The following is a 25628-nucleotide window of genomic DNA, read 5'->3' as shown; positions in this document are numbered from 1 at the left end:
AATGTGATGATTTTATATACACTTACGTTATGAAATGATCACCACAGTTAAATCAGCACATCCATCACCTCACGTAGTCACGTGTGTGTGTGTGTGTGTGTGTGTGTGTGTGTGTGTGTGTGTGTGTGGCTGTGGTGAGGACACTCTAGATCTACTCTCTTAGCAGATTTCAAGTGTACAGAACAGTATTGTTAACTACAGTCACCATGCTCTACATCAGATTCCTAGAACTTATTCGTCTTATAACTAAAGTTGACCAACGTCTCCCCATTTCCCCTCCCCCATCCCCTAGCGAGCACCATTCTACTCTCTGCTTCTATGAATTCAACTTTAAGATTCTACATATAAGTGAGATCTTACAGTATTTCTCTTTCTATGTCGGGCTTGTTTCACTTAGCATAATATTCTCCAGGTTCTTCCATGATGCTGCAAATGGCAGGATTCCTTCTTTTTTATGGCTCAATAATATTCCATTGTACACATATGCCACATTGTCTTTATTTATTTACCTGTCAACAAGACACTTGGGTTGATTTCATATCTTGGCTATTGTGAATAATGCTGCAATGAAAAAAAAATTTCTAACATTAATGTGGAACCAAAAAAGACCAAAAATAGCAAAAGCAATCTTAAGAAAGAAAAACAAAACTGGAGGCATCACCTACCTGATTTCCAACTATATTGCAAAGCTATCGTAATCAAAACGGCATGGTACTGGCATATAAACAGACACATAGACCAATGGAACAGAATCAAGAGCCCAGAAATAAACTCACACATATACTGTCAACTAATCTTCAATGAAGGGGCTAAGAACACACAATGGAAAAAGGATAGTTTCTTCAACAAATGGTGTTGGAAAAACTGTATCTTCCCATGTAAAAGAATGAAATTGGACCTCTATCTTACAACATATACAAAATTAACTCAAAATGGATTAAAGACTTAAATGTAAGACCTGAAACAAGATAAACTCCTAGAAGAAAACATAGGGAAAAGCTCCTTGACATTGGTCTTGGCAATGATTTTTTGGATATGACACCAAAAGCAGAGGCAATAGAAGCAAAAATAACTTTTGTTAATTGATGATGTTTTTACTCTAGAAAGCAGACTTCTTCACTAACATTTGGTCTGGTTTAACAGTCTTCACAGTTGTATTCTCCTCTTTGTAAACCTTGCTTTAGTTTTTTGTTTTGTTTTGTTTTGTTTTAACTGCTTTTTTGGTTGGCTTGCATTGGGTACAGAAGGGTTGTGTTAGAAGCACAGCAGGAAGAACTGTCCCCCCTGAGCCACCCATCTGCTGATGTCAGGAGGCTGGAAGCTCATGCAGGGAGAGGGCACATGTTCTATGCAGCAGAGTTATTGTGTCTTGCACAGGGACACACCAGGCTAGTGGTTCTCAAGGTGTGTTCCTCAGACCAGCAGCATCAGCATCACCTTGGAATGCAAATGATCCAACCCACCCCACACCTGCTGAGTCAGAACCTCTGGGTCAGAACCCAGTGATCTGTGCCAAACAAGCCATTTAAAGGGTTCTCATGTGTCTCAGGTTTGAGAACCACAACCACAGACAGGTGTTTTGTAGCGGCACAGTTTCTCCTCTGCTTGAATAAATACATCATCCAAGGTCAATTTAGAGGTAACAATCTCAATGATTTCTGTCAGGCAATCCCAGGAGGTTTTGACAAGCCTCTGACATTAGGCAGTCTAGAATTTTCCCTCCTCCCTAGGGGTATCACCAACCTCACCCCCACCTGCCATCCTCCTGGGTGTATGAGCCTAGGAAATTGAGCTTTACTGGTGAAGCCAGCATCTTCCCACCCTTTCTGATGTATAGATTCAGCTCCCTACACATTTATTCATGCATTTTCACTTCTTGGACTTTAAGAAAGCTTGTTTCTGATTCTTTACACATGTTATAACTTAATTGTTGGCCAAGCATTGGTGAAAAAGGAAAAAGTACATCAAGTGATTTTTTTAAAAGGAGGTTATTTTTCAAAACTAATGAAAAACAGAACCCTCCAAAAACAGAGTGAAACCTTTGTTTCCCTTTGATATTTTGCTCATGCAAACCAGCAACAAAATGTTCCTACCTCTCATATTCTGTCTTATTCCAGAAAGAATGGAAAAGGCCTAGGAAATATATTCAACACGATGGGATAGACACAGACAGAGAAATTAGGAAGCTGGAAAGAGGAAGGTTCACGGTGAGCAGGAGCTGAGGAGGAGGCTTATCAACGTGACGGTTCTATTTTTTTGCCCACGGAGTAGATCTACAAACGTAATATAATTTCATGGTGTCTCAGATCTGTTTTAACACATTTCAGAGACCAAAACTGTGACAATTTTGAATCTAGGCTGGGGTCTTGGTTTGAGCTCCCAAAGCTGACTCACACAGGAACTGGGATAACCAGGAAGTGCCCGAGGGAGATGGGAGTGAGGCGGGGAAGGGAGGGAAGCCACATGCGCAGGGCAGTGAGTGGCACCTGGGGACACTCTGAGCAACTGTGTGACCTCTAAGAGCCATTTCCCAAGGACAAGGGAGCAGGGTCTTTTTTGGCCAATCACTGCCCCAACATTAGCTGTGGCTGCTGGGACATCTGGCCCACCCTGAGCTCAGGGCCCCCACACCAGGGCAGGAGCTGCAGCATCTGAAGGGACTCTGCCAGGGGCCTCTGGAGACCAAGGCCACGGGCTGGCACCGTGGCCCATTACAGGGGAATCCACGCGTCCGTATGTCGTCCTCGCTACTTCTGTGTATCACTGACCCCTCCAGAGAGGCAGGTGGACAACTGAAGCAGGAGCCGCACGGATAACACACATTCCTCCAGGGTCCAAACTAACCAGCCCGGGAGCAGCGGAGAATTCAGACCAGCTCGCCCTCTGGCCCGGGCCTCAGGCTGGCGTCCTTCAGACCGCTGCTGCCCCTCACGCCCGCTGAGTTCTCCTTCCCAGTCGTTTACTCACCTGGAAGCAGAAACACTGTCTGAGGCGTTCCCATCACTGCAGCACCTGGAGTGATCAGAAGCCATGACGCATCCCAACAAGTGACGAGTGTCCACAAGTGCCTCTTTGTAGCTGTAGAGTGACCTGGGATGTCACAATCCTTGCCCTGAAAAAGCGACATTCCAGTTGAGGAAACAAAACATGCACTAGGAAAGCTTAAGGGACAAGGAGAGGATAATGGCATTTGCAGAACACGAGTCTTTGAGATCGTCTACTTCCCCCACTCACTTTGCCTGGGAGAAAACACTAACAAAGGTTCTCTCCTGGACTGGACTCTGCTCAGGATCCCCTGGACTCTTTTCCAACGAGGCCTGACTTTTGAACTTCCATGTTCATCTCTGTGTTGTCCAACTTTAGCAAGAATACGGCTAAATTGGCTTTGCCGGATCCCCCACCCTAAATGTCTGATCACCCTCGATATCTGATCAGGTTCTTCCTCCTCCTCCACCATCCCCCAGGTGATGTCCGATCACCCTGGTCTGCCAACAGCAAGAATCCTGTTCAGTTGGCTTAGCCAGAATCCCCCTCACTCCTGATGCTTCCTCTTAGTAGTTTTCCATCCACCAACCCCTACCCGCACCCTGCTCTTCTGCTATAGATTCCCCACTTCCTGTTGTATTTGGAGTTGAGCCCAGTGTCTTTTCCACTGCAAAGCCCTGTTGCAGTGGTCCCTACACCTGTTGCAGTGGTTAAAGCCTGTCTTACTGTGCTCTGGCAAGTGATGAATGAATAACTTTTTCTTTAGCAATGCAGGCCCACCTATTTGCCAAGACTGGAGCTGGGAAACAGCAGGGCCAGCATGCTGTAGCTTCTGTCCAGGCCTGTGCACAGCCATAGGCACAGTGATATGGGAAGGATGCAAAGTTAGCCACTGATCAGGAAAAACTGGCTGCTTTGTGGCCACTCTTGTCTCTTCTGTTCTGTCTCAGTATAGAAGCGTGTCCAGACCAGAGGACATGGGGTGGCTCTACAGCTGCTGTGAGAAGACCAAGACCAGGTGGGTGAAAATTCCAGGTCAAGGGCAGGGTCCCTCTGCCCTCTTCCCCCTCAATTTCTATCCCTCCTCCTCCTCAGTCTTACAGCTGCCCCTGCTGCCCTGCCATGGGTCTTTGTGGGGTGCCGTCAGTAACCACCCTAGCTGACTTGAAGTGTTCAGAGGATTAGTTAGGGACGGGAAACTTGCAGCCCTGCTCTTACAGTTTCCACAGCCTGTGATTCCTCAGTGCCATGTGATCCTTCATTCACTCAGGCAGTCAATCTCTTAGTCCCTCACCGACTCCCTGAGTCACTGCAGTATAGCCAAGACTGAAGCAGCACGACCCCCAACGAGCCCTGCATCTCTCTGCCCAGCCACAGGGAGGGGCACAAACCAGGAGGCTTGCTGGCTGTGCTGTCATCTTTCAGGGGAGCAGCCGGCTTCACAGTGTCTGCGGAGGCCCCATTCTCACTGCCAGACTGTCCTGCCCTGTAGCATCGGTAGCCTGAGATGAATTTTTGACAGTCAAATTATGTTTTGACTGGAGAAGGACTTGGAATTTCAATGAATTCTTTGGGGAACTGGTATCCGACGAATGCTACTTAAAATATGAAAGCACCCCTCATTTCTGGATTTTTTGTAGAAGTCCAGCTTCGCATAACAGGCTTTGCTTGGAGCAGGGGTCATCACCCAACAGCTCCTACTCATTTTCCTCTGCGGGCACATGATTTAGAGCAGACAGAAAGACAAGTCATTTTCACTCCACATGCTTGACTTGGTTAGATCTGGCCTGCTTTGAGAGATGTTCACTGTCAAACACATTTGTATTTCCTGTGTCACTGTGTCACACTCACCTCTCTAAGTTAAAGCCTTTACTTAAGCATAGTTGTCAGTAATGGCCCGAGGACAGATGCATTAAAGGTTATTCATAAATGACACATGAACAGCTGAGAACCACATCATAATCCCACCCCCACACAGCTGCACACCATAGAGTCACTGTTTTAAAAGTTGGAATCTTAAAAACTAGGCAGGGAAATGCTGACTGAAAGTGCAACAGAAAATGTGCCACATGTTCATTATATGACGATCACATACTAATCAATAAAAAAAGAAAATCTGTACTCCTAACTGGAAAATCATCTCCAGTAGTTAGTGCAGCCCAAGATATCCCAAGATAACCCACCGCTGCTGCTTGAAGATGGACAGGACGCCAGAAGTCTCAGGGGGATGATCTCATGGATCCCCCTTGGTCCCACTATCCTCATTTAGCCCACGCTCCACATTGGCCCCGTAGTCTTCACTGGTCCTATCCTCATCACCCCCAAATCCTCAGAAACCCCATGACCTTCACTGCTCCTGTGATCCTCACTGACTCCATCGTCCTCATTTGTCCCATGATCCTCAGTGACCTCCATGATCCTCATTTGTCCCATGATCCTCAGTGACCTCCATGATCCTCAGTGACCTCCATGATCCTCACTGGCCCCGTCATCGTCAGTGAAACCCACAATCCTCACTGACTCATATTCTTCACTGAAAAACATTTTTCTAATTTTCTCAACTTAGGAAACCAGTTTTGCCATCAATGTTCACTAAATAAGCTACCTTTTTTTGTGAATGTGTAATGTCACATCATATGTAAAAGGCACCTGCGGACTCTTAGATCTGTTTCCAGGCTCTTAATTCTGATCCACTGGTTTCTTTGCAGGACCTTTTCCTGGTACCATGCTGCTGTCTCCTGATGTGGGTTTGGTTTTTAATTACTATGGCTTTGTAATATGTCTAAACATGGGGTAAGATGGGTTTCTTACCCCACCCCCTCTGCTCTTTGTTCAAAGTGCAGGATATTTATTCCTCCAAAGAAATTTTAAGAATCTATTTTTTTTTGTTTCCCAAAATACTCTGCTAGGATTTTTATGGTAGTCATATTAAACATTAGAAAAATCAGCTTGACAATACATTAAGTCTTCCCATCCATAAATATGGTCTAATTTTCCATTTAGTCAAGTCTTTTTTCATGTCCTTTAATAGTTAAATTTTTTCCCCATAAACACCTTTTACTTTCTTACTAGATAATGCCTAGGTAGTTCATCTTCACGGTGCGGTTTTATTTTCTAGTTGTTTATTGCTGGCATAGGAAAATAAAATTGAGTGTTCTTGTTTATCAGTCTTATACCTGGAAACCTTTGAGGTTGACACTTGTAATTAACCTTTTTATCATGTTGTTCTCAGCATATTTCTAAGTGATGCTTATGTGATGGCTGCCTCCACTTTTATGAAGGGAACTGCTCCCACAGTAACTTTTTACAGTTTGTGAAATTTATTCATTTGAAGAGAGAAAAGGGAGAGGGATAAAATGAACATCTCCTCCTCAAAAGCTAATCGCAGTGATCTGCCCGACTCTGCAGTGGAGCCTCCTCAAGAAAGCAACAGGAGGCTGATGGCCAAATCATTCTCAGCGTTTTGGGCTCTGGTGCTCCTGGTGAAGATTTGCTGACTCAGAAATATTTGCACAGACCTGGGCCATCTTGCATGAGCAGTGACTGGTTGAGCAACATTTATGGAACTTTCAGTTTATTTGGGTGACAAAGAAAATGTTTAACATTTTGCAAGGAAAACCCAAGTAATCTTCCTCATAAATATCTATTCCCTGAGAACTTTAATACTGAATCACATGTTCACAAATATGACTGGGCTGCTCTTCAGTAAGTGCTTTGCTAGATGCTAAGTGCTTCATATTTTATCACATTTTATCCAAATAAGAGCCCTAAAAAAGAAACGTAAGTGTCCCCATCTTACTGATGAGAAAACTGAGGCTCAGAGGTACTAGTCAGCTTCCTGAGGTCCCCTGGCTCATAACAGCAATGTGAGCTTGAACCTTCCCCATGAGAAGGCCGTCTGTGTTCTTACTAGGATGGCACCTCAGCGCTTTATGTTTTGGAGTCTATGGTAAATGGTGTCTTATTTTCTATACATTTGTAATTGGATACTGCTGGTATAGAAAAATGATATTGATTCTATTTTGGTGTTTTATAGTTTGATTTTACTTGTCCCATCAAATGTTAAAAAGAACTCTGAGGTGTCCATACGAAATGTTTTGGGGAAGGTAGAAAGATGAGTTGTAAAAATCAGAGCCTGTTCCTATTCTCTTTTCTTCCCTTTAGGAATAGAATTGTCCTCCCAGCAGAGCATTTGCCGGGCACAGTCTCCTGACCAGAGACCACGTTTGCCACCTCCCTTGTAGGGGGTGGCCTGGGACTGAGTCGGAGCAGAGATGATGGGGCAATTCTTTCATACCTTACACGACATGTTCCTCACTGAGGAACACATTTTCTTCTCTTCCTGTGGTCCGTGTGGACGAGGTACTGAAGAGCCACCCATGACCTTGCAGATGAGGGCCTGAGGGGCCGCAGAAGCAGCAAGACCCAGGACACCTGCGAGATGCTCCACTCTGCTGTGCCATGAGACGGAGACGCGACCAAACCACTGAGATTTAGAGTCTCATTGTCACAGCAACTCTGCCTGAACCCTAACTAGTGCAGATCTTTTCCACTGTACATGGTGACAGGAATTTTACACACATTGATAGTTTGTTTCACTGTCACAGCAGCTGTGTGTCATGTGCTGGCTGTACAGAAACTGCACCTCAAAGCTGTTGCACTTGCTCAAAGTTTTAAATCTTATGGTTAGTCCTAGATTTCAGATTCAAAACAAGCGTCCCTGGTGGTCTAGTGGTTAGGATTCGGCGCCCTCTCAAAACACAAGCTTCCTCTACTACACAAGTGGTTTCAAACTCTTTTTTTAATTTTTGATTTAGGATTTTTGTTTTCTATTGATGAAATCTTTTTCTTTCTTTTTCCCAACAAAATTTAATGTGGACCTTTGATACAAAACACATCACAGCAGTGAAAGAAAAGCTATTCTGGTTGAAGTTGGGTTGGGACCCCTGGAAGCCCACCTGTTCCCCTCATTATTAGGTAGCCCCTGAGATCTCTCCACAGACCAGCTCCTTCCATACACAAGCCAAATATATAGTCACCAGGAACATAATCACAAGAAATTAGGCCCATGCACAGGGCTTGACCTACAGCTGGCCTTGTCCCACGATTCTTCTTTCACCTGGAGATGTATTCAGCCTCCACTGCTAAGTTGCTGTGCCAGCTCCCCTAGCGCTCACCAGGTGGAAGTGTTCTTTCAATGGACCTCACACTCATTAAACGAGTCACACACGTTAAACGTTCTGCTAGATTCTGACAGTAAAACATAGTTACTGAAGATCTGCTGTGGCTTCTCACTTGCAAATGTGGTATGACATGCACCAGCTTCCTCACATGCAACCAAATGCACACCCAGTTTATAAGTCACGGATGAAAACATCATTCTATTTGCTTTACTTCAATTTGATTACCCAGCCTCAAGACTATATATATATATTTATATTTATAATATATAATAATTATATATATATTACATATATATATTTATAATATATATATATTTAATTAAAAGGTCCAAGACAAAAAATTCAGACATATTACATCTTTAAGTTTCTTAGGATTTGATTGTTAAAGAATGATAAGCATTTCTGTGTATACTTTTTAAACCCTTGGAGTCAGATGAGGTTAAATATTTTTTTATCTCTTCTTCTATTAAAAAAAAAATCTAACAGATAATAAATTCCAGTTTATGTTCACCTGGGGATAGTCAGATCCATTTAAGTACACCTTCTTCATGTCTTTTCCATGAAGATGGCACGCCAGACTCTCAACTACATTGACACGAGGAGAGGCACCAGTAGAGACCAAAAAAATAAATAAATAAAATAAAGAAGAGGTCCTGTCTCTCCACAAAGCACACTCCAGAGTAATAGAAGCATCTGATTTATGATAATAGGGAAGGACTTGATCACACCTCTCTCAGTACTCGACAGGTCATCTAGACAACAAACCAACCAACCAAGGAACAGTTAATCTATCAGATGGAGGGAACAAATCTATGGTTATTACAGTGGGGAGGGGAAGGGGACATGTGGAAAGGGGAGAGGGGATTGGATAAGGGGTAAAAAGAATAAGTATGACTTGTAGCAATGAATATGTTAATAAAAAATAAATTAAAAATAAATAAATGTTTGATAAAATTCAGTGGTGAAGCCAAAAAAAAAAAAAAAAAAAAAAGTACACCTTCTTAGTGTCTTTTAAATATGGCCTTTTCTTTCCATCTCACTGCTGTCATCGTCTCTGACCTGGATCACTTAAACTGGTTTCCACACACTGTTGCCATAGTGATTATCTTTGCTGTTACATAAATAGTTTAATTGCATAAAAATACACGATCACTTTACCCAAAAAGTCAGTAAATACAAAGAAGCAAACTTATTAAATTAAATTTAAATACACTCAAAAAAATTCCTCCCCCAAACATAACTGAATACATTGGTATATATACACCCAGACCTTTCTCCATTTTAATGTAACCTCACCACCCTCTAAAATACACAATCCAATTTTCTATTCTGGTTAGTCACTTGCTTTTCACTAAGAAATATATCATAAAAACCTTTATCACTAAATACAAATTTTAATGATCACTTTAAAGGATATACCATAAGTTACTAAAACAATGTACAAGCATACTTCAAAAGTTTATGGGAAAGTAGAATTAAAGATAATACGAATCATCCCATGAAATTTTTGAACTACACTCCTACTACTGAAGAAAATTTTGGTTTCTATCAAATTGCTATGATTATAAAGAATATGGGGAAAAACCTCCTGTACTTACATTTCAATGTTTCTTTCCAATTTTTTTTTATGTTAAATTCCTAAAAATTGGGTTAAGAAACAAGAACTGTTCAGAGGTTTTTAATATATATTACAAGACTCTTTCCATGGAAGTCATAGCATGTTACATCCTGACCTGGGCCTATGCCAGTGGTTTCCAACCTGGTAGCACATTAGTGTCATCAGGGGACTGTAAAAAACACTGACAGTCCAACCCAGGACCAGATAATCTAAGGTAATGGGATTAAGGAGAGGCCCAAAGTAATGCTGGCCCCATAAAATTAATTGGGGAATGTTCCATCTCTTCTGTTTTCTGGAAGAGTTTGTGTAGAATTGGTGTTGTTTCTTCCTCCAATGCTTGGTAGAATTCCCTAGCAAAGCAATCTGGCCCTGGAATTTTCTTTATTGGAAGGTTTTAACTGAAGTTGTTAATTTCCTTAATAAATATGGATCTAATCAGGTTTGTATTTGTTCTTGCTTGAGCTTTGACAGTTTGTGACTTTCAGGAAATTCGTCCATTTCATTGAGGTGGTTGAGTATATGGCATCGAGTTATTTATAATATTTTTACATAAACTTTTTAATGCGTATGGGTCTATAATAAAATTTTCTCAATTTCTTTCTTTTTAAAATTTTTATTGTTGTTTATGACTATTCTTCTTAATTAGGTTTGATACCAAGAGATACTTAACTGTCTCTAAGATTCAAATTCATTTTGGTGAATTCTGGCCATCACACACATTCTGAAGGTAATTCCCGAAGAGGTTGCAGGAAAGCTGTGACCACGCCAGCGGCCCTGGTGTGAGTTCTGGGCCCCTCAGAGAACCACGGGAAGGAAGGGCATTGACTGGCACGTGTGGACTTTTGAGTGCTTATAATAATGTGTACAGGGCTGGCCATATAAGCCATACATCCCCAAACGCCACCTCTCCTAAACTAACATAATAATGGAAAAAGCAAATTTGAAAAATGACTTAAATTTTATGTTTTATGTATTTATCTTTTTATTCACCTTTTCCTCCAGAATTGTTACACTTCTCTTTGTGTAACGGAAATGCAAAAAAGGATTACTCGAAGCACCATGAATGCGACGAGAAGCCCGAACGGACCGCGCCTCAGCAACTCCTCTGTAAGGAGAAAACTGGGTACAGCCCTGATTCAAAGTTAGCTTCTGCTTTTTATTGTAAAGACAAGGAAGTTTCACAAGAAAAATCAGTAGATTCAATCATTTCAAAAGGACACAAAGACACGGGCAGTGTGACATAAGTTATCTATGGCTAAGTATAGCTTAAACAATGGAAACTAGTAACATCAGTAAAATTAACGTGACCTTCCAAAGTACAATTTGTGAAAAGCTAAGTGGGTCAGACTGTGATCGTTATCTAAAATACAACCTCTCCTCAAATGATTTAAGCAAAGTTACATTGTCATGATTAAATCTAAGTATAATTGTCTCTAAAGTTTCCACCAACAGACAGCTTGCCCCTAGCAAATATTTTTTCACATCTTTTCCTTCAGCAATTCTTAAAACCTCTTAACAGGATTGGCATGACAATCACCTGTTAGCTCTAAAATCATTAATGTATACAGTCCCACACTTGAACAGTGATTAGAGTTGATTAGACGGGCTGTTGCCACGCTATCTGTAGACTGCCGTCTCTTAACAGAGGACTTTTGCCCCATATGTGCATTAACCTAAAAACCCTACTCTAAAAATCAAATGAGAATTAACATATATTTAATTAGAATTGATTAAACGGGCTGTTGCCACACTAACTGTGGGCTTTGGCCCCCTGACCGGAGACTGTTGCCTCATACATGCATTTACCTAAAATCCCTATTCTAAAAATCAAACGACAATTTCTAACCCTTTACACAGAATTGATAAGCCAAATGAAACTGATACCTTAATCTGGAATAAAAGATTGAATTATTAAAGTACCTGGGAAAGATTTACCTCCTGTGTGTCATAACCCACGTGGGAGGTTTCTTTTTCAGTACCCCAACTGACCTGTCCCTAACTGGTTAGCCCGTCCCATCAGGTGTTGGTTCCTGACAGCAGGAGGGTTTTATGTAAAAGGGCATTGAACGACTCCAGACTCATCCATTTCCCCTGCTCACAGACAGAGGTTAACTCTCCGGGTTAGAATGCTGTCCTCCCCTTTGCTTTCACTGCAGCTACTACGGGCACTTCAAGAAGTTCATGGAAGACTCATGTTATCTTTCAATTGTATTTTACCACGTACTTTTCGAAGTGCCTTCCTTCCTATTTTACTGCTTTGAATCTCCTTGTGTGGTTGATGTCCTGCCATATGCACCACATGGAACCAAGAGGACATAAACTCTTGACAAGCAATCCTCCTATTCGATGGTATGACATTGGGAGCTGGCCAGAAATGATTCTTTAATTGTATGCTCCATTTTGCCATTGAAAACTCAGGTTTGGGGCAATAACTAGGTCCCCAGAGCACATGATAAAATAGTTCAGTAACTCCAGGCCCAGTAAGTGTCTCCAAGATCACTAAAGAGCACATGCCCATCACTGAAAAAATGGTAAACATTTGGAAGTGTCACCCTGTTCCTCATGTGTGGGTGAACACAGCAGCCTGCCTGTTTTCTCATTAATTTAAAGGGCACTTTAAAGAGGAAGAGACCACAAGGGACAATTGCTTCATACAGGATGTTTCCTGACTAGCTTATCTGTAACCTAATCAATTCTCTTGGCTCTGGAAGCCAGCAGGCCCTGGTGATATCAATAGGCCAGCAGCTTCAGTGTGACAAAAGACATGACTCTCCTGGGTGGTGCCTCTCGAGTGGCCAGGGGCACAGAGGCTGAAGCACTTCCTGAAACATTTGACTCCGAGCTTCAGGACTCACTGTGCACAAACAGTCCTTACGGGCCCCAAGTTCCTGTTAATTTCCTACATCGGAATCCCACTCGATCTGATCAGTATTAAGTTAAATGCTTGAAGAATGGTGTATGGGGAGCAATAAATTTTCTGTAAAACTGCAAAGGAATAGAAGCACTTTTCTTGAGAGAAGCAAATTGATTTCTCAGAAAGCTTTCTCATTTCTATTAGCTGCTATTAGTTGGGGTGTGTGTGCGTGTGTGTGCGTGTGTGTGCATGTGTGTGTATGTGCACACACTTTGGCCTGATATTGACCACTTGGTACTTCAAGTCACCACGAGTGACAGTGGTCAGTGGAGGGAACCAGGTCTGTACAAGGTGTCAGAGCATTGGCTTATCTGGGTGTTTGTACTGGTTTCTGCATTGTTAATTCACAGGCCCACCTCAGAATTAACTTGAGAAGGGGAACAGTGTTCAGGCATCGTGCAGTGCCCAGCACCTAGTAAGTATCCATGTATGGTGGATGGTATTATTCACATTTGCAGTATTTTCAAGGTTAATTGTCTCTTTTTGTCATCTCTATAGACCAGCTGAACTGAAAAGATAAGCTGAACTCATACTGAAGTATTCATATAAAAATTACTTCTCACATCTGTTATTTCACCTTGCTTTTACTGATGAATGCCAGTTGTTAAAAACCTAATGCTACAATTGTTTCCTTTGGTTTATTGAAACTACATGCTCATTGGTTTGTAAATATCCATGGATATATCTGGAGAACAAATAGCAGGAAAGAAGCAAGGAGCTTTTGGTAGAGACTTTTCTAAAAGTGCGGGTGTTGTGCTAGGGCCCCTATACATAGCCTTTTATCTAATCCTGGCTGCAATTCTATGAGGAAATTAGTAGCCACAGCAATGAAGGCATTTTCCTCATAGGCCCTATTTGATGTCATCACTATGTCACTGTGGATAGTAAATTTAAACATATTTCAGGTGCACACTCTACAGAGAGCAGTGAGTCATCATGTGCCTGGTGCAATGTGTGTTTTTAAAAGGTGGAGTTCTAAATCCATTCTTCTTGCATTTTATTCAATCCTGCATTTCATTTTAGGAAACTATGAACTCCTCAAGGGAAATAAGTGTTTTGTGACATTGTAACACTACAAAAAAATCAACCACAGCAGTGATAAAAGAAATGCGAATGACAATGAAACCTTATTTTCCACTCACTGGACTGGGAATATGTCAAAGTCTGAGCACACGCCCTCAGCACTGATGAGGGTCTTGGAGGTGACCCTCGCTGCTGCCTGCGACTGTTCTCCACACAGCAGTGGGGGACAGCAGTCTGAATTTGGTGGCAACAATTGAACAGGTGCTGATTTTGGTCCAGAGGGTCACTTCTACAGTTAAAAAAAAAAAAAAAAAAAAGAGCAGACATCTAAAAAATAAAGTGATTTTTATTGCAACATTGTTTTATAATAATCTTCACAGTGGGGAAGAGCTACATCTCAAAACTATCAACTCTCCTCTAAATCCAGTTCTAGCTCGCTGGTCTAAGCCACTGTCACCCCCCACCTGATGCTCACAGGGTTCTCTCATGCTTTTGCCTCCAGAAACCCCCATCCCCTTCCTCACCAACAGCCGGGTGCAAAATCCTTGAAAGACGACAAGGCCAAACCCAGCCTGACCCCTCCTGCGTCTGCAGAGCTGGGCTTTGGCCACGCTGGCCTTTTGTCTGTTCCAAGAAACAGGCGGTCTCTCTCCACCACAGGGCTCTTTCTGTAGCCCTCTCCAGGGGTTCTGTGATCACAACTCCCCCAGACCACGTTAGCTGTTCCTGCGTCGTGGCCGCAGACCACCTCGTGCTGTTCCTACAGAGCATTTATACATTTCATGAAGCCAGGGACCACGGCTCCCTGTTTTATATCCATACCTTCAGCAGAGCAAACCAGACGCTCAAGAAATACTTGTTGAAATAAAGCAAAATTGTAGACACGAGGCTCCTTCTTCTGCCTCTCGAAGCTGCCACTTTCGGTGACAGCTGCATTCCAGGCAGGAAGCAGGAGGTGTCAGAAGAGGCTCCGCCAAAGGCCACGTCCCCTCCTTAAACTGAGCCCATGCCCCTTCTCAGCTGTGAGGGCTCCGTGAGTATGTTTTTACCTTTCCAGCCTCACAGCACGTAAAGGTGAGTGAAGAGGTGTTTAAACCAAGACTAAAACTTTGACTTCTACCTTCACCTACCCCATCAAAATGAAAACACGAGGACAGGAGCATTTATTGCAGCATTGTTCCCAGTAGCAAAAAGCTGGAACTCAAATAAATGCCTACTGATGGAGGAATGGCTGAATAAATTCTGTTTCGTCCATACCACAGCCTGTTACACAGCCATCAAAAAGAATAATTAGAGCCACATTGATGACTTTGGGAGAGTTCCATGAGCAATTGTGGAGTAAGTAAAACCACATGCAGAAAAGCATCTATTTTATTATCCCATTTTTAAAACAATGAAGAAAATCCTCTACATCTGTGCACATATGTGCAGGTAAGCCTGTGTACAGTGAAAAGTACAGGCCACATGAGGGCTCCTCAAAAAGTTCATGGAAAGATTTGTACTACCTTTTAATTTCATTTTCCCGTGAACCTTATGAAGTACCATACTGTTACCATGAGCTACTTGTGCTGGAGGCAGAGAGGGAGTTTGGGAAGGGATAGGGGAAAAGACAAGCAAAAACCAAAAAGAAAGTTTTTAAAAAGCAACATTATGATATAATCCACTAATGTATCAATTTTAAAATATATGTGTTTATATGTACAAAGGAAAAATTTTATATGTTGTCTCTTCTCTCGTCTCTTACATCAGGCTTACAACACAACAGTAAATTCCCACTTGGTTTGGTTCCTTGGATAATAGCCTCTCTCCAAAAAGGGAACAGAAATTCACCAGATATCTTTTCATAAATGGACTTTCAGTGACTGTTCCGGATAAGAAAACAGCATTTCTGCATTCATACCCCTGATTGGCATATGAATCTCATCAAACGTAATTTTCTCTCTAGCTTCTGTTTTCCCTGGAGAAACAAGTCTATAAGAGTTTAAACTCAGCATTACTTCTCATGGTGAATAAAATACTGCTGCATAGAAAATTGGCTCCAGGAAATTAAAAATCAATACACTTTGAAAACTAAGATAGGAAGGAAAAAGTTGCTTTGACCACATTGCAATGGCTGGGAAATGCAAGAAAGAAAAAAAAAAAAACACTATGATAAGGAGAAAATTACATGAGAGCATTTGTCAGCCTTGTATGAGAAGCAGAACTGAGTGAACGAGAACAATTAACCTTTCCTGTGTCATACTCAAGTGGCCACCTACGCAAGTCATTGTTCATTTGTGTCCTGTGGATTTACCGCTCCTAGTGGCAAAATCATTTGGTCCTGATTGCCCCAGCCTCGCCCTCTCCTACTTTCCTAATTAAGATCCGTCACCAAATGTTCCGACTTGGACCTTATTTCAAAGTTTCTTTAGTTTTAAAGCTTGATTCAAGATCTTCAATCATATATTAAAGAGTTTAAATATGTTTTACGTTTCTGTTATGAATTATCCCAACTTAGAGATACTTTATATAACAGCTGATAATATGGTTTTAAAAAAAATGTAGGAAAGACTGCTAATCTCTGGCTCTCACTTTCCAAAGAGGACATGGGAAAATGGTTTGCCTGTCTAACACGGGACCCACCCTCAGGACCAGATCTGAGGGCTGGGCAGGCTGACTGATGGGTGGTTTCATTTTCTCTCCCTCCCTGCCCAGTCCCTTGGGTTACTCTGGAAAACTATGTGATTCCCATACACAGGTCCCAGTTAAAGAGCATTTGTATATCCATGGAAATTTCAGAAATGGAAGCTGTAGATGAGCCATGCATTGCTACTGCTAAGGAGTCTGGGGAAATCTAAAACTTGGAAGATGGGGTATTCTATGGACATTTTCTTTCCATGCCTCCTCTTGCCACAGCAACTGTCTCAAGGTGGGCCAGCAGCCAGCACAGGCAGTCTTGCTGTTTCAGAAACCCTGTGGCTCGTGCCACTTGGCAAAGCTTGCCCACAGCACACCATGTGAGTGAGTCAGCTCTCTGCCTCCTGATCAACTGCTTCTCTCTAGGTGTGACTCCCTGGGTAGGGGCAGGCAAGGTCATGGGAATCCAGGCAGTATGGGAGAGGCAGTGTCCCCTCACCTAATGCTCAGTCCTACTGGGAAATTACCCAAACTGAGGAGATGGAGATGGAGCAGAGCTTGGGTCCTCTCCGAGGCTGTTGGTTGGAGATTTCCATCATGATATCACATTGAATTTTGACTAGTTTTCTCCAAGAATGAATTGAAAGCATTGTCAGTCCCTCTGTACACTGAGAATTGTAGCATATTCTAGGCACATAAAACTTATTTTCCTATTCTTAAAAGCTTTTATACCCTCGTTCTGCATCTGTCCTAAAGCTTTACCAACATTGCTCATTCACAGGGAGCTGAGCAACTTGCCTAATTCACATCTCTACAAAGGGGCAGAGTCTTGTGTCAAGTCCAGAAAGTTCACCTCCTGGCTATGCTGCCTCAAATTAACTAGTGGTTCTCACACTGTGGTCCCTGGGCCAGCAACATCAGCATCACCTGCCACCTTCATAGAGGTTGGAATCTCAGGCTCCACTCCAGACTTAGTGATCAGAAACTCTGGGGACTGGGACCAGATATCTGTGTTTGAACAAGCTCATAAAGTGATTCTATGCACACTCAAGTTCAAGAAATATTAAACTAGGCCTTTGAAATGAGGTTTTTCATTACTGAAGGTTTTAGGGGAATTCTTGGGCAAACATCAGAAGAGACTAACTGGAGTCCTTCCTGGGTACAAGTTAATAAATAGGTTCCCTTTCAGAGGTTCTATATGCAGTGTTCGAAATTCTAAGAAAAAATGATACTTATGAACATACCAGTAAGAAATATATTTCTCTGCGAAACTAATATTCCCCGTAGGAAGGGGTTTACCTGAACTTGGTGACTGATGTGACAGGGTGCACACAGGAAGGGCAAGAACCACCCTCCATCTTGTGCCCTAGGTCAGCCCACCTCTCTCCATCTGCTCCCATTCTGGTCCAAACCATGTCTGTCCCTCTTTCAGAAATCTACAGTAGCTTCCTAACTTGTCTACCCCTCCTGTCCTGAAACCCCAGCCAAGCTACTTTCCACATTGAAGCCAGAGTGATTTTTCTGAAAATCTGAGCTTGCTTGAAACCCTTAAAGGATTACTACTGCCCCCAGATAAGGACCGAAACCTAATCCTCTGTAGAAGGTAGGGCATGGCATGCCCACACTTTCAGCCCCAGAAATATATATGATTCTCCATTTCATTATTACCTCCAGCAAGGAAAAAAGCTCCAAAATGAAGAGGAAAGGTCAACCAGTTGGCACCCAGAACTGACACAGGTGCTAGAATTAGCAGATAAAGATATTTAAACAATTGCTTTCACAATATCCTGGAAGTTCAAAAACTTAACTAAACACATGAAAGATTTTAAAAGAACAGATTGAACTTCAAAATATGAAAACTAGGTGTCTGTGATAAAAAAATACACCAGAGTAGACTGATGCCAATTATGTATTGCAGAAGAAAAGGTTAGTAAACTGCAAGACACAGCAATAGGAGCTACTCAAAATGAATGAGAGAGAAAGAATTAGAAAGAAAAACACAAAAAGAGCATCAGTGGATGGTAGGACAATGTTAAGTGATCTTCATGTTCCTTGTGCTAGGGGCTCATAAAGGTTCTTTGATCTGTGGGTTTACAGTCTTATCAAATTTGGAAAATGTTTAGAAATCATTTCTTTAAATACTATTTCTGCTCTTTCCCCCAATTTCTTTCCTTCAGGGACTCCACTTACATATATACTATAAGAAATGTTAAACATAGTCTTCCAGGCAGAACGAAAACGGCACCAGACAGAAAGATATAACCTGCACCAGAAATGGTAAATACATTGGTAAATGTATAAGATAATACTCTTACTATTTAAATTTCTTAAAAATAGAATTGTTCAAGCATGGCTAATACCAATGTAGTACAGGTTTCATAACACATATAAAAGTGAATGTATGGCAACAAAACCATAAAGGCTAGGCAGGTGGAAAGGGGCAGACAGAAGTGTACTATTTAAGCTTCTTATACCGTCAGTGAACTTACATAACATCATCTGAAGGTGGACTATGATAAATTAAAGATGTATATTATAAACCCTATAACAACTAGTAAAATAACAAAACAAGGATTTATAGCTAAAATCCAAAAAGATGATAAAATAGAATCATAAAAAACATGAAATTAATCCCCAAAAAAGGCAAGAAAAGAAAAAAGGGTAACACTGAATATACAAATAGAAAGCAAATAGCAAGATGACAGACTTAAACACAACCATATTGATAATCACATTAAATATAAATTGTTGCTTTGCCCCCCAAGGATTTGTCACCCCTCTTCCCCTGGGTGATGGAGCCAAAAAGGATTACTCAAAGCCCATCTCTTCTGAGCAGTGAGAAGCCCCAAAGTGGTTAATCTCCCCTGGAACCCTCCAGCAAGAGGCATTCCTTCCTCAGGAAATTAACCACGAATTGGGGTTCTCTTCCTGCATTTATTCTCCAGCCCAGGAAGTTACAGGAAGAGACACAGGTGGGGTTACAGTTTAACAACAGAAGCTGGTAACATTCAGTAAAAACAAGTCAGATGACATTCCCTAGACAATTCAGTGATCCACCAACGAAAGCTTGAGCTTAGCAAACATTCCTTCTCCCTCCAGCAGCTTCCCAGTAACTTTACATATCAATCAATAACTAGTCTGTCCTTGAGCCAGAAACCTTGCTGTGTTACAAATCTTTATCTTGCACCAGAGACTCTATAGCCTGAGGAAAATTTCTTGTCCTTTGCAAGGTCAATATTTGAAACTGCAAAGCTTTGGAAAACCAGGCCCTGTGAAGTATATTTGCTTTATGAATCCTCTAAAATAAATGGTTTAAACACTCCAATGAAAAGTCAGAGATTGTCAGATTGGGAAAAAAAAACCAAAACAAAACAAAGCAAGACCTAAGAAACACATGAATTATCTTTAAATATAAAGAGACAAATTGGTTAAAAGTAAAAGGACCAAAAAAGATATACCATGCTAACATTAGTCAAAAGATGACTGGAGAGTTTTGGTCAAGATGGCGGAATAGACGGTCCCCAGCGTCACTCTCTCCCACAAATCAACCAATTTACAACTACAAAAATGTAACAGCCAAGCTGGGGCTGCTGGAGCTCAGGGGAAGAGGAGGAGAGAACTACGGAGTTCATGAAGGGGGAGAAGCCACAATGAGAATAAGAAAAAACTGCTTGAAGTGTTTTCGGCTGTGGCTGCTTTAAGGCTGGAGTTGCTGAGTGCATGGAGCAGGAGCTGGCAGAAGCTGCAGCTGTGCACTTCGGATGGAGTTGCTTGGAGGCGACAGGGGATAAGAGGGCCTTGGTGGCCCCTAGGACAGCAAGACCACTAATAGGGTTCCCATGGACCCACGCAAGAGGAGTGATGAGTCAGAACAGCTGAAAAAGGGGAGCCATTCAGAGGCCGGTGAGTCATCGAAAGGGATCGGTGTATGGCCTGCCGCATGGGAAGTGTTTGGAGCATGGGTGGTGGGGGAGATGGGCCCACCAGGAGGACACTGGGACACAGCAAGGATAGCCAATCCGCCCCCGCAATCAGCACAGGACCCCTCAGAAGAGACTGGTCGGGAATGCAGAATTGCATGGGGTGCAGTTTGATGAAAAACCTCAGGCCAAGATCAGAGTTTCTACACAACCCAGGTGCACCAAGTCTCTGGAGAGCTGGAAGTACCTATAAGGTCAAACATTAAACTCTGAGCTATACAAAAAGCCTCCCCTAGGGAAACAGCAGCAGAGCAGCAATTTAGCTCGACAACACAGCTCAAGTACTGGTTCCCACAGGAAGTTCCCCTGTGTTAGAAGTAAGCAAAGGACAGAAAATTAGTTTTGGCCCAGGCACACCACCAGCACTTTGGGACCTGCCCAGAGACATGAGACATGGAGAAGAGGACCTAACCCCCCACTCACAACCAGGCACACCACGCCAGTGCCTCGGGGGCTTGCCTGAGGACCCAAGGGATGGAGCCAGGGACTGGACCTCGCTCCCACAACCAGGCACACCGTGCCAGCACCTCGGGGCCCTGCCCAGGAGCACAGGGCATGAATCCAGGGACTGGACCCCCTCTCCCACAATCAGGCACACTGCGCCAGCACTTCAGGGCCCACCTGGGTACCCGAGGCACAGAGAAGAGGACTGGACCCCCATCCCACAACCATGCACAGTATGCCAGTGCCTCAGGGCCTGCCCGGGGACCCAAGGTACGGATCCAGGGACCGGACTCACCTCCCACAACGAGGCACTGTGCCAGTGCCTCGAGGCCTGCCTAGGGACCCAAGGCATGGAGAAGAGGACTGGACCCCCCCCTCCCACAACCAGGCACAACGGGCCAGCTCCTCAGGGCCTGCCTGGGGATCTGAGGCATGGACAAGGGGACCGGACCCCCCTCCTATAACCAGGCACACTGTGCCAGTGCTTACGGGCCTGCCCAGGGACCCAGGGTATGGAGCTGGGGACCAGACCCCCCTCCTACTACCAGGCACACTGTGCCAGTGCCTTGGGGTCCACCCAGGGACCTGGGGTATGGAGAAGGGGACTGGACCCCATCCCACAACCAGGCACACCATGCCCGTGCCTCGGGGCCCACCTGGGGACCCGGAAGTATGGCGCTGGGGACCAGGCACTCCCGACAATCACGCACACCGCCAGCACCAAGGAGCATGCCAAAAACATCACCTCCACGTGGGTGGCCCACCACAGCCACTACAATAACCATGGCTGCTGTGAAAGCGGCTAGATGCTACAACCATCATGCAGATGGTCTACCAGCCACCGGAATGCATTGACACAAGGAGAGTCACCAGCAGAGATAAAGAAAAGAAGAGGATGTCTCTCTCCACAAAGCCCATTTCAGAATGACAGAAGCATCTGCTGTATGATAATATTGGGGGACCTGATCACACCTCTCAGCATTGGACAGATCATCTAGGCAACAAATCAACAGAGTAACCATTATTCTTTCAGAAGGAGAGAAGAAATCTGGGGTAATTAGAGGGGGTAGGGGGGAGGGAGAGGGGGATGGGAAGAGATTGGACAAGGGGCTGCTGGAGTCCAGCTCCGCAGGATTCTTTGGACCTGAATAGGTGGCGTGGAGTCAGTGAGGAAAAAAGAGAAAGGCGGACTACAAGTGTCTAGTGCAAGTGTGGACAACGACCACATGAATCTTGTTTTATTTATATGTTTTTACTTAATCTTTTACATAATGATTTATCTTTTAATCAAAACATTTTTATTTTGTTTCTATTGAAAAGGAAAGGTCAAAATGTTCTAAAGCACTCACTCTGTGACAAAAACACCTACTCATGCATCAATAGTTCACTCCAAAGCCTGTGGCTTGTGGCCAAGAAACCATATAATAGCAGCATGCTTGGCTTAAAGACGTCAGACTTTTGGTTTGAATCATAAATCCTAACCTTTTTGATTTATATGTAAATTTACATTCTATTAATCTTACTTATGTTTAACAATTTAATAATGTTTATGTTTATATCAACTATGCTAGTTCTTAACCAACTAAAACCATATTACTTATATCATGATTCTATATAATAAAATATAACAATAAATCTCTATTACTGTTAAATGATTCTAAATTATAAACTAATCTAAAACAAACCTGTTATTATCAAAACTTGTTTATATTTTTGTACTATTTTACTTATTTATCTCTATAACAAAACCTTTTATTTCCCTGCCAATAGACTCCGGGAACAGCACAGAAGACAAAGTGAAAAGTTAAATTACTCTTCTTATGTTTGTTGAAATACACTGTGTCATTTCACTCCTGGAATGATATGTACTTGGTGAGTCAAGTGAAGCAGTGGGAACAAAGAAATCAGTAACTGGTTGTGATCAGTTAGTTGTAAACGCTACTGCACTCAGACCCACTGCCTCCCCAGGGGACGTGGATAGAATTTTTAACACAAACTTGGTTCCACACATACAAGAGCATGATCACAGCTATAATGGATCAATGCACACATCACTAACGGGAAAGATCAACAACAAAATTAAATCAAGCCAACCCATACCGGGAACATGCATCAAAAACACCTTTAGTACTGACAATGCCTTTTAAATAAACCAATTAATTTTGATGTGTTATTAACATGTTCTTTGAGAAACTCCAGGGCCCTTGGAATTTCCCAAAGCCATAGTAAGCCAAAAGGTGAGGCCTTCTAATTCTGGGAAGCCTTGTCAAGTAACCAAAGGTGAACAAACAGGAAATTCCACGGAGCCATGCCACACATACGGGATCCCTCTGTGGCCTAGCTGAACAAGGGGAGTCACTCCTAAGGCTCTCAAGCCGTTCCCTATAGGAGGATTGCTCTCAACAAGGGGCATAAAGAATAATGACGATTTGTAACAATATATATGCTAGCAATATTGATTTGATCAACATATCTCAATGTTGAACCCCCAAAATATGTATAATCAATTTTGATTCAATAAAAATTTAAAAAAAAAGAAAAAGAAATAGAAACTCTGAATACATGCAAAAAATAAAAATGATAAATAAATAAATAAATAAAAGAAGACTGTAGTGGCCATCTTAATATCACAAAAAGTCTATCTCAAAGTATGGAACATTGCCAGGGATAAAGAAGAAAGGATTGGTGACTAATTTATACACATTTATATTGTCTGAATTATTTCAAAGAACATACACTTGCCTAGTAGTTTAAACATTCAATAAAACAGACCATTTGATAAACTTTTTACTAAGCTACTTTCTATGCCCAGCATTATTTAGGTTTAGAGAAGGAATAAAAAAAGTTGGACACGGCTCTAGACTTAAGGGACACACAATTTGTTAGGAAGACAAGACACCAACTTTTTTTTTTAAGTTAATAAAAAATGTGACAAATGTTAACCGCAAAATGAAAATTCAGATAATCAACTATTTCCAGCAACGCAGCAGTTAGGGAAGATTTCTAAAGGAGATCTAGGCCCAAGCGTGTGCATAGGTACGGAAAAAGAGGAAGGAAGTCATTTAAAATGATGTGATTGGAAAAGTGTTATTTTAACTACGTGGCAGGATGGTTTTTTACTTTTCTTTTTGCTTCCTGTATTCTCCCTTTCTACTCCCCCTACTCAAGTACAGAGAGCATTTTGCACTCACTGCTGCCAGGCTTCGTGGCCTTGTGGGGAGAGCACTGGGCCAGATGCAGGGCAGCTACCTGGGGTGAGGGGCCATGGCTGTGGGGTGTTCCAGCAACCTACAGAGAAGGAGGCTGAGGTGACGCGGCAGCCTTGCAAAGACAGGTATGCCCATGTGGGACGCGGCAGCCTTGCAAACACTGGTGTGCACCATGTGGGACGCGGCAGCCCTGCAAACACTGGTGTGCACCACGTGGGACGCGGCAGCCCTGCGAACACTGGTATGCCCATGTGGGACGCGGCAGCCTTGCAAAGACTGGTGTGCACCATGTGGGACGCGGCAGCCCTGCAAAACACTGGTGTGCACCACGTGGGACGCGGCAGCTCTGCGAACACTGGTGTGCACCACGTGGGACGCGGCAGCCTTGCAAAGACTGGTGTGCACCATGTGGGACGCGGCAGCCCTGCAAAACACTGGTGTGCACCACGTGGGGAAAGGAAGGGGGGAGAAAGGGGGAAGGGATAAGACCGCTGGATTCAGACCGAGATTCAGTCTCTAAGGCTCGCACACGACTCTGCAGGACTAAAAACTGTAGTTGACGCTCCCTTTCCCTCTCATCTTGCAAACGACCGACAAAAACTCAAAAGGCATCTTAACTGAAGCTAAAATCAAATCAAATCTCCTGCGATTGCGGTAATTTCTAGCTCCTAACCCTGGAGGAGACCTCAGCGAGTTCTTCTATTTGCAGTGGGGGCTGGAAAAGGAGGTTTCTGGCCTTGCAGAAGCCACATCGCGTCCCCACACAACCTGTGTAATGGCAGATGTTTGTAGCTGAGGCTCTGCGGTTTCGGCTAACCTGAGCAAGGCTTCCTGGAGGAGGCGCAGGTGGGGTGGGGGTGGCGGCGCCCACGTCTCTGCAGTGCAGCGGTGGAGGAAGGCGTCTCTTCAAGGGCGTCACGAGAAGCAAATCCGTTTCGTTAAAGGACTCGCATCCTGTAGCCCTGAACCGGAGCACTGGGGCTGAGCCGAGCCGCGGTGTTCTGGGTGGCTCAGAACTCACCTGTCCCGCGCACGGCGGAGACAGGTGATGCAGCTGCATCAATCCTCGCTGCGTGCACGAGTCAGGTCGCCTCGCTGCTTACGTCCCAGGACAAAAGGGGCCGGTCTTCTCTAGAAAGTACTCTTATTGCGCGGAAACGAATCCCTTCCCAGACCGCCTGCCTTCCGGGACAAGCTGCGCTTCCACAGGCTCCTGGGCTCCGCGCACGGACTCCGCCACTTCCCCGCGCGCGCGTGAGACCAGCGAACAGCCTTCGCCCGGCTGGTGAGCGGCGCCGCGCCGCGCCCCGCCCCGCCGCGCCGCGCCCCGCCCCGCCGCGCCGCGCCCCGCCCCGCCGCGCCGCGCCCCGCCCCGCCGCGCCGCGCCCCGCCCCGCCGCGCCGCGCCCCGCCCCGCCGCGCCGCGCCCCGCCCCGCCGCGCCGCGCCCCGCCCCGCCGCGCCGCGCCCCGCCCCGCCGCGCCGCGCCCCGCCCCGCCGCGCCGCGCCCCGCCCCGCCGCGCCGCGCCCCGCCCCGCCGCGCCGCGCCCCGCCCCGCCGCGCCTGCGCGGTGCGAGCGTCGGCGCCGGGCGCCCGGCTGTGCGGCAGTTGGAGTTCGTTGAACGGTGCGAGTGCAGAGTGGCTTCGGAGAGCAGCGG

The 25628-nt window shown here is 44.0% G+C and overlaps 1 long non-coding RNA gene across 1 annotated transcript; it reads right to left on the bottom strand.

The window, feature by feature from the left end:
* Positions 1-485: 485 nt before the first annotated feature.
* Positions 486-25244, bottom strand: LOC134379618 (uncharacterized). Its single transcript, XR_010023813.1, has 3 exons — positions 24790-25244; positions 2968-3112; positions 486-561 (listed from the first exon to the last, which is right to left on the bottom strand). It is a non-coding gene; the product is annotated as an uncharacterized LOC134379618 (long non-coding RNA).
* Positions 25245-25628: the final 384 nt, after the last annotated feature.

The sequence above is a fragment of the Cynocephalus volans genome, chromosome 6 (assembly GCF_027409185.1).
Source record: "Cynocephalus volans isolate mCynVol1 chromosome 6, mCynVol1.pri, whole genome shotgun sequence".
Lineage (NCBI taxonomy): Eukaryota > Metazoa > Chordata > Mammalia > Dermoptera > Cynocephalidae > Cynocephalus > Cynocephalus volans.
Note: the sequence above shows the minus strand (reverse complement) of the source record. Positions and strands in the feature narration are given on the sequence as shown.